Genomic DNA, 9,592 nt, shown 5'->3' on the forward strand with positions numbered 1-9,592 from the left:
GAGCCACCCAAGCGCCCCCATTTGGTGTTGTATCTTAAAAGTCATCACCGGGGCGCCTGGGTGGCTTAGTCGGTTGAGCGTCCGACTTTCGCTTAGGTCATGATCTCGCGGTTCGTGGGTTCGAGCCCCGCGTCGGGCTCTGTGCTGACTGCCAGCTCAGAGCCTGGAGCCTGTTTCAGTCTGTGACTCCCTCTCTCTCTGACCCTCCCCTGCTCACACTGTCTCTCTCTCTCTCTCCTGGAAATAAATAAAACATTAAAAAAAAAAATTTAAAAAAAAAAAGTCATCACCATACTCAAGATCATCTAGGTTTTTTTCCTATGCTATTCTTTTGTGGTATGGGCACCCAATTTTCATGTGGGAAGGTGGGGGGGGGCAGTTCCCCACACCACCAAGCAATGTTCTAGACGCTAGTTGGGTGTCCTAACAACTCAACTTAATTCCGACTCTATTTACCTAGAGGTAGCATCAGATTCCACAGGTTAAAATCTCGGTCTTACAAGACTGCCCCGCCTTTGGATGCCAGCTGCAAGCCCGGGGTTACCTGTGCTTCTGACAGATGGATTCGATTGGCTGTTGAAGGCCTGCCGGGTGACCCAGACTTGAAACGCCAAGACCATGACCACATCCCACCTGAAGCAGGGCATTGGGCCGGAGCAGCAGTTTGAGTTCTGAGAGGACCTTGGTGGCCTCTGTGGCAGACGCGAAGGGAGGTGGGGGAAGACAACCCCATGGAAAGAGACAACAGTGCCCCCAGGGGCCGGAAGCCAGGCAGCAGTGGCTTGAAGAATGGGGGGATGGGAAGCAAAGGCAAGGGTAAGTAGCTGTCACGACTTGGGGCAGGAGGCTGAGGCTGAGGACACAGACACTGACGGGGAAGAGGAGATATTGTTGCGGGATTTTTTACCACAATACCTGGGATTCGTTGTCTCGCTGCTCCAGAGACGGAAGAGGTGGCCACAACATGGGCAGCAGGCAAAAGTCTACTCAAATCTAAGATCAGAAAGGAAGAGTAGTAGGAAAGCTCTCTTTACACAGAGGAGACATTGGAAAGTGAATGCCCGCGACTATAGGCAAGGATCCTTGCTTTATAAGGTCTGGTCAGCCCTCCCCCTTCCCTTTCCCCTTGCGCCTTCTCAGGTCCTCCCCTTATTGGCTGGATAGCTCTGGGTGCTGGGTTGTCCATTCCTGATTGGCTCATGTCCATTGTTTTGTTTTTTCCTTAAATAGTTTATTGTCAAGTTAGTTTCCATGTAACACTCAGTGCTCATCCCCACAAGTGCCCTCCCCCATGCCCATCACCTCCCTTCCCCTCCCTCCCACCCCCATCTGCCCTCAGTTTGTNTCTGATCGGCATGAGGTGGTATCTCAGTGTGGTTTTGATTTGGTCTGTGGCCATACTTAGGTCTTCTGTCAAGGTCCTGGGGGGAACCTGAGGGGGAGTAGGTGGGGTCTAGTACATTCGGCAGAGGAACCTTACACCTGAGGGGACTTACTGTGGTCAAAGGCTCCCTGCCTTGCTCCAAAATATTTTTTTCCCAACCCGGGAACCTCAGGTCCTAACCTTTCCCTCTCTGCCTACTCAATCCTATCTTCTGCTATCATAATACCACAAGCTCCACCTCAGTCCAGCCACCCCTTGCTCACTTTTAGACTGCCCCCCCTACACACCCTTCATGCCCTTCACCTCAACTCTGCCTCTGCCCCCCGCAACCCTTGGCATCTCAGCACCTGATGGCAGGGGATGAGAATGACTATGACTCTTAGTGCCCTCTTTCTTTCAGGCCACAGCCCTTTTTAGTTACTCTGGAGGGAGGAGAGAAAATAAAACTGTTCTTCAATTCATCAAAAAACTAGTATCTCAGCAATTAAATTCAATTTGCCCCCCCCCGGAGGTGGGGGTGGGGTGGGGTGAGACTGAAATCCAATCACGTCACTGGTTCTCTCGGCAACCAGGCTCCATCCTTAGGTGACCTAATGGCTTTTGTCGCCTCATTAATATAACAAAAGACACCTTGATCATTCTTATCACTGGAAACTCTGAGGGTTTTAGGAGCTGTGAGCCAGGAACTGTGGACAAAGACCAAATGTATATATGAGAAATACAGTTTGGTCATCTGAATGACCAAGTATATATTTCTTATAAGTCACAATATCACAGTTATATTTTAGGAGTTTTATAAGTTTGCATTTTACATTTAGGTCTCTGATTCAACTTGAGTTAATGTTTGGGAAGGATGTAAAGTCCGTCTAGATTCATTTCTTTGCCTGTGGATATCCAGGTGTTCTAAGCCCCATTTGCTGAAAAGATTACTTTTGCTCCAGTGTATTGCCTTTGCTCTTCTGTCAAAGGTCAGTTGACTAGACTTCTGTGGGTTTATTTCTAGGCTCTCTATTCTGTTCCATTGGTCTGTTTGTGTATCTTTCGCCAATACCACATTGCCTTGATTATTCTAGTTTTACAGTAAGTCTTAAAGTCTGGTAGTGTCAATCCTCCAACGTTGTTCTTCGCCTTCAATACCGTATTGGTTATTCTGGGGTATTTGTCAGTCTATATAAACTTTAGAATTAGTTTCTCAATATCCACAAAATAACGTGGGGGGATTTTGATTGGGATTGAATTAAATCTATAGATCAAGTTGAAAAGTAATGACATCTTGACAATATTGAGTCTTCCTATTCATGAATACGGAATATCTCTCCATTTATTTAGTTCTTCTTTAATGTCATTCATTAGATTTTTGTAGTTTTCCTCATATAGATCTTGTACATATTTTGTTTGATTTAGACCTGAGTATTTACTTCTGGGAGGCACTAATGTAAACGATATTGTTGCAGGATTCGTTACCTCAATAGCTGGGATTCATTGTCTCACCACTTCGAAGAATGAAGAGGTGGGCACAAAATAATCAGCAGGCAGAAGTTCATTAGAGTATAAGATCAGAAAGGAAGAATAACAGGAAAGTTCTCTTTACACAGAGGGGACATTCGAAAGTGAACGCCTGCGACTATAGGCAAGGATCCTTGTTTTATAAGGTTCTGGTCAGCACCCCCTTTCTTTCCCTCTAGCTCCTTCTCAAGTTCTATCCTTACTGATTGGATAGCTCTAGGTCCTGGGTTGTCCATTCCTGATTGGTTCGTTTCCATGGTATGAAGGGTGGCTTATGGCCATACCATTCCTTGTGGGTCATACATTTTATGGTCTACTTATTTTTAGTCAGATCTTTGGTCAAATTCCTTGGGGGAACCTGAGGGGGGTAGGTGGGGTCTGGTGCATTCTTAAGAGGGACCTTACGCCTCTGAGGGGGTTTGCTGTGGTCAGACACCCTCAGCATTGTTCCAAACTATGTGTTTTTTCCCACCTTGGGGCCTCAGGTCTTCATCTTTCCCTCTCTGCCTCTTGAATCATATCTTTTCCTATCAATATCACATCAATTTCAAATTCTACTTGTTCATTCCTGTCAAAAAGGAGGGAGATTGACTTTTGTATATTACCTTTGTAGCCTGCAACCTCGCTACACTTACGTACTAGTTCCGGGAATTTTTGGTCATTCTTTTGGTTTTTCTACATGGACAATTGTGTCCTCTGTGAAAAAAACACTTTTGTTTTTTCCTTCCCATGGATACATTTTTATATTAAGAAACTGAAAACGTTTTCCATTAGGACAAAGCGTAAAGGATGATGTATGAAAGAAATACTTCAAGCAGAAGGAAAGTGATCTCAGATTGGAAAAAAAATATGAGACGCAAAAAGAAAAGGAGAGCAGAGAAAATGGCAGAAATAGGGGGAAATCTAAAAGAAAATTGCATGTATAAACTAATGTCTTACAAGGTTTTCAAAAAACAAAGAATTAAAATGCATTAGAGAAGTCAAAGCTCCAGGAAGGAGTCCATGAATTTACAAGATTTCAGGATACAAGTATGATATATAAAAATAGAGCGTATTTCCATATATTAGTAATGAATTATTAAAACTCCAATTAATTTTGCCTCAGCCCCTTACAAGCTGCCTTCTTTTGCTCAGGGAGGTGGCTGGGATATCTGTTCATGANCAGACTCCTCACTCTCAGTGTGGAGCCCCATGCATGGCTTGAATTCACGAACCTCAAGATTGTACCCTGAGCCGAAATCAAGAGTCGGACCCTTAAGAGTCAGATGCATAACTGACTGAGCCACCCAGGAGGCCCCAAAACTCCAATTTTTCAAAAGTGTACACCATTTAAAATAATTACCGTAAAAATGAAATATTTATCGATAAATCTATAAAATATGTGCAGTTATGATTTTGAAAACTATGAAACAATGGTGAAAAACTCATCATTTTTCATGGAAAAATATACCATGGTCATGGGGCAGAAGGCTCAAGACTGTTAAGATGTCTATTGATTTATAGATTTAACACAATCATAATCCAATTTTTGGCGAGATGTTTTGTAGACATCTAAAACTGATTCTAAGATTTATTTGCATTATAAGGAAACTTGAATAGGTGAAACAATTTTGAAATAGACAAATAAAGCTGAGGGACTCCTACGCCTGATTTCAAGACTTAACTATAAAGCTGCAGGAATCAAGTCAGCGTGGTACTAGCAAAAGGATAGATGCATAGATTAGTGGGACAGAGTGGATATTTCAGAAATAGACCCACTCAGAATGGTTAATTGGTACAAAAATAATTCAATGTAGAAAGGATCATCTTACCAGCAAATGGCTATCATAGACATAAAAATGAGCCTTACCCTAGCCCTCCTACCTGATACAAAAATTAACTGAACATGAGTCAGAGATTTAATAAGAATATTGAACTATAAAACTTACAGATGAAACATACAAAATCTTTGTGACCTTGTGTTAGGAAGAGAGTTCTTAGATGTGAGTCAAAGTCATGACATATAAAATAAAAATGTATAAATCAGACTTTGGGAAAATGATAACTTTTGCTCTGTGAGACCCTGTTAAGAGAATGATAAGACAGGGGCGCCTGCGTGGCTCAGTCGGTTACGCGTCCGACTTCAGCTCAGGTCATGATCTCACACTCCGTGGGTTCGAGCCCCGCTTTGGGCTCTGTGCTGACAGCTCAAAGCCTGTCGCCTGTCTTCGGATTCTGTGTCTCCCTCTTTCTCTGACCCTCCCCTGCTCACGCTCTCTGTCTCTCTCATCTCTTTCTGTCTCTCTCATCTCTTTCTGTCTCTCTCAAAAATAAATAAAGGACTAAAAGAGAGAGAGAGAGAGAGAGAGAATGTTAAGACAAACAGTCTGGAGAAAATATTTCCAGATCAGATATTTGACCACTTATTTATTTATTTATTTACTTTTTAGATGTTTATTCATTTTTGACAGAGAGAGCATGAGCAAAGGAAGAGCAGAGAGAGAGGGGGGACAGAGGATCCAAAGCATGCTCTGCACTGAAAGCAATGAGCCCAACATGGGGCTCAAACCCACGAACGGCAAAACCATGACCTGAGCTGAAGTCGGACGCTCAACTGACTGAGCCACCCAGGTGCCCCCGATATCTGACCAAATGTTTACACCTAGAATATGCAATGAACTCACACAATTCAACAATAAGAAAGCATACAACCCCTCACAAGTGGACAAAAAGTTCGAACGGACACTTTGCCAAAGAAACTGTAGCAGGAAAATGAACACACAAAGATATAATGATCATCATTAGTTACTAGGGAAATGCAAATTAAAACCACAATGAGCTACTACTACACACCTATTAAAATGGCTAAAATAGGGGCGCCTGGGTGGCTTAGTCGGTTGGGCGTCCGACTTTCGCTTAGGTCATGATCTCGCGGTTCGTGGGTTTGAGCCCCGCATCGGGCTCTGTGCTGACTGCCAGCTCAGAGCCTGGAGCCTGTTTCGGAGTCTGTGACTCCCTCTCTCTCTGACCCTCCCCTGCTCACGCTGTCTCTCTCTCTCTCTCCTAGAAATAAAAAATAAAATAAAATAAAATAAAATGGCTAAAATAAAAAATACTGACAATATAAGGTATTGATGTAGAGATGGGAAGACTGGAATACACCTTCCTGATGGAAATGCAAAATGGTACAGTCACTCTAGAAAACAGTTTAGCATTTTCTTATGAAGTTAAAAATACACTTACTATATGACCCAGTAATCTCAGCCCTAAGTATTTACTATGTGCTCTAGAGAAATGTAAACTTACATTCCCACACAAACCCTGTATGTAGATGTTTATAGCAGCTTTATTCACAATGACATCAAAGTAAAAACAACCCAAATGTCCTTCAACAGGCAAATGGATAAACCGACTGTGGTACCTCCGTAAAATGAAATCCTACTCAGCAATGAAAACGAACAAACCAGAGATACGTTCAACCACATGAGTGTGTCTCAAATGCATTTCTCTAAGTGAAGGAAGCCAGACTCCAAAGGTCTCACATGGGGGCACCCGGGTGCCTCAGTTGGTTAAGTGACTAGCCCTTGATTTCAGCTTGGGTCATGATCTCATGGTGCGTGAGTTCGAGCCCCACATCGGGCTCTGTGCTGACAGCTCGGAGCCTGCTTGAGATCCTCTCTCTGCCCCCTCTCCCTGCCCCTACCCTGCTTGTGTTCACTCTCTCAAAAATAAATAAACATTTTTTTAAAAAAGTTCTCACTTGGTATAATCTCATGTCTCTGACATTCTGGAGAAGGTGAAACTATAAGGGAGGGAGAACAGGTAAGTGAGTACCAGAGGTTAGGAAGAGTGGCAACGTTTGACCATAAAGAAGTAGGATGAAGTAGTATTTGGCGGTGAGGGAGTTTTTCTTTTTCTGATTCCTTATGATAGTTACACAGCTGTATGCTTTTTGTCAACAATTATAGAATTGTGGTACACCTGGGTGGCTCGGTCGGTAAAGTGTCCAACTTTGGCTCAGGTCACAATCTCACGGTTCGTGGGTTTAAGCCCCGAGTCGAGCTCTGTGCTGACAGCTCAGAGCCTGGAGCCCGCTTCAGATTCTGTGTCTCCCTCTCTCTCTGCCCCTTCCCACTCACGCTCAGTCTCACTCTATCTTTCAAAAAGAAATAAATGTAAAAAAAATTTTTAAAAGAATTGTACCCCTCAAAAAGGTGAATGTGACTGCACATAAATAACAAAATAAGCAAAAGCAGTGCTTGTAAATGCCTCATACATCACAGAATAAGGTTTAGCATGATTAGATGCCAAGGTTNAAAAACAAGGTAAAAATGTGCTGTGTCCTTTGTTCATTTGAACCAGGAACAAATGAATCAGACACATTCCTCAAATTGTCCCTAAATATAAGTATTCTGACATGAATCATAACTGTGAGGGAAATTCAATGGATTCTTCTATGGTATCTCTTGTATTATATGTGGATGATCTAGAATACTTGTGGAACTATGGAGTTTAAGAGATAATGGTTCAAGCCAGCCCTTCTATTCAGTTTTATCGACTAACAGGCCACTTGGAGAAAACACTGTGGTTTGTGCTAACATACATGTAGCTTAGAAATCATGACATTTGAGGTCCGTTGAACGTGCACATAATATTAGATTTTCTTTCGCAAAGTATCACGTTATCATTTAGTCTTGCAGCAATTCTCCAAGTCACTACAGAACTCCCGATTATGGCCCATACCCTCATGGAAGCTACACACTGCACACCCACAGTCTCACTGATGTAGGTAGACACACATAAATACACACACTCCCATATGCACACACATGTAGACACACATGCCAAAACAATGCAAATAGGCACGTAGATGTGTGTTCATGCATACAGCACACTAATGTACAACCTCCCTCCCCCAACTCTTGCATATCTTTTCTTTGCCTCAAAAATGTAGACCATCTCTCAGAATCCAGGGTACAAGAATTGGGCTTTGGGGTGCCTGGGTGGCTCAGTTGGTTGAACATCCAACTTTTGCTTAGATCATGATCTCACGGTTCGCGGGCTCGAGCCCCACATTGGGCTCTGTGTTGACAACTCAGAGCCTGAACCTGCTTCAGATTCTGTGTCTCCCTCTCTCTGCCTTCCCCTCCTCGTGATCTGTCTCTCTCCCTCTCTCTCTTAAAAATAAATAAATAAACATTAAAAAAGAGGGGTACATGGGTGGCTCAGTCGATTAAGTGTCCAACTTCAGCTCAGGTCATGATCTCTCGGTTCATGAGTTCGAGCCCCATGTCGGGCTCTGTGCTGACAGCTCAAAGCCTGGAGCCTGCTTCGAATTCTGTGTCTCCTTCTCTTTCTGCCCCTCCCCCCATTCTGTCCCTCTCTCTCAAAAATACATAAACATTTCAAAAAATTTTTAAGAACTGTGTTTTAAGGTTATAGTGTCTACCTTAAATAAGGGGAGCTTCCGCCTCAAATCCTTTTTTATTTCTTTTTTTGAAATAAGCTGGTTATAAAGGAAATGCAGAGAAAGGATCAGGCAATGCTTGGGATTTACAGCTAAATTCTTTAGTAATAACCAAACATAATCCATTTAGGTTTGGGACGTTCATTCTTGGAACGCGGCCACTGTGCTGTGAGGAATCCCACAGCCCTACCTCCCCGCCACCCTCAGCCCTTGCTGAGCTCCCAGCTGGCAGCCAGCTCTGACTTGTCATGTGTGAATGAGCCATCTTGGAAGTGGGTCCTCCCGCCCCTCGTCAAGCTNCCCTGCCAAGGCCTGCCCGAATTTCAGAATTGTGAGCAAAAATACATGGCTGATATTATTTTAAACCATTAAGTGTTGGCGGGATTTGTAGGGCAGCAGCAGAAAACTTGTAAGTGTGGAATAAAAGGATATTGACACGATTTTATCTTCTCTCCCTTTAACACTCTCTTTCTCCGTTCTGCCAGGCTGTACTGTTTCACATTTCACAATTCAACACACACACACACACACACACACACACACACACACACACACCCAGAATAGCATAGAGGAGAGGCAAGTGTTGGTAAAACTAGATGGAGGGAGAAGAGAGAGCCAACTCGTGAGTATGATAAGCCTGTATTGAGTAGTCAGGGGAAGAAATCGCTTTCAGTAGTTGAATCGATCATGAGTGGTAGTTTAGGGAAGGTGTGTCCTCCTCAGGGTGATCTTCAGGGCAGAATTTGGGGAACTGTTTCCTGGGGGTTTCAAGACTTTGTGGTGCCAATTTGGAAGTGCCACTACCAAGAGATGGGTGTGTTTTGCTGAAGTTTAATGATATTAGGGGTAGATNACGCTGTGTCTCTCTCTCAGAAATGAATAAAACATTAAAAAAAATTTTTTAAAACCCAATCTTCTAAAAATTTCCCCAGAAGAAGGTGGGATGGGTTCTTGTAGGAAGGATTGAGGCTGGACAGTGTTCATATGTCAGGGATCTTCCCAAAGAAGAAAATATGGTGGAGTGAAGGAAGCCATCTTGGAGTATTGACCAGGGGCAGGGGTTGGTGGTTAGAAGTCTCTGGAGCTGAAGGCTTTGTCCTGTTTTCTCAAATGATAGTCATTAAACTACTGCCTTTAATGCTTATTTCTATAAATATCTATTGAGCATCTATTCTGTGTTAGGCACTGGAAAGAACCAGGATGGTGAGGAGAACAAATATGGTCCCTGGACTCATGAATTTATAAGTTAATTGGGG

The 9,592-nt window shown here is 43.2% G+C and overlaps 1 pseudogene; it reads left to right on the forward strand.

The window, feature by feature from the left end:
• The first annotated feature begins 519 nt into the window (after positions 1-519).
• LOC144235104 (dr1-associated corepressor pseudogene) lies at positions 520-1,767 on the forward strand (annotated as a pseudogene).
• The last annotated feature ends 7,825 nt before the right edge of the window (positions 1,768-9,592 follow it).

The sequence above is a fragment of the Crocuta crocuta genome, unplaced genomic scaffold, assembly GCF_008692635.1.
Source record: "Crocuta crocuta isolate KB4526 unplaced genomic scaffold, BGI_CrCroc_1.0 scaffold467, whole genome shotgun sequence".
Taxonomy (NCBI): domain Eukaryota; kingdom Metazoa; phylum Chordata; class Mammalia; order Carnivora; family Hyaenidae; genus Crocuta; species Crocuta crocuta.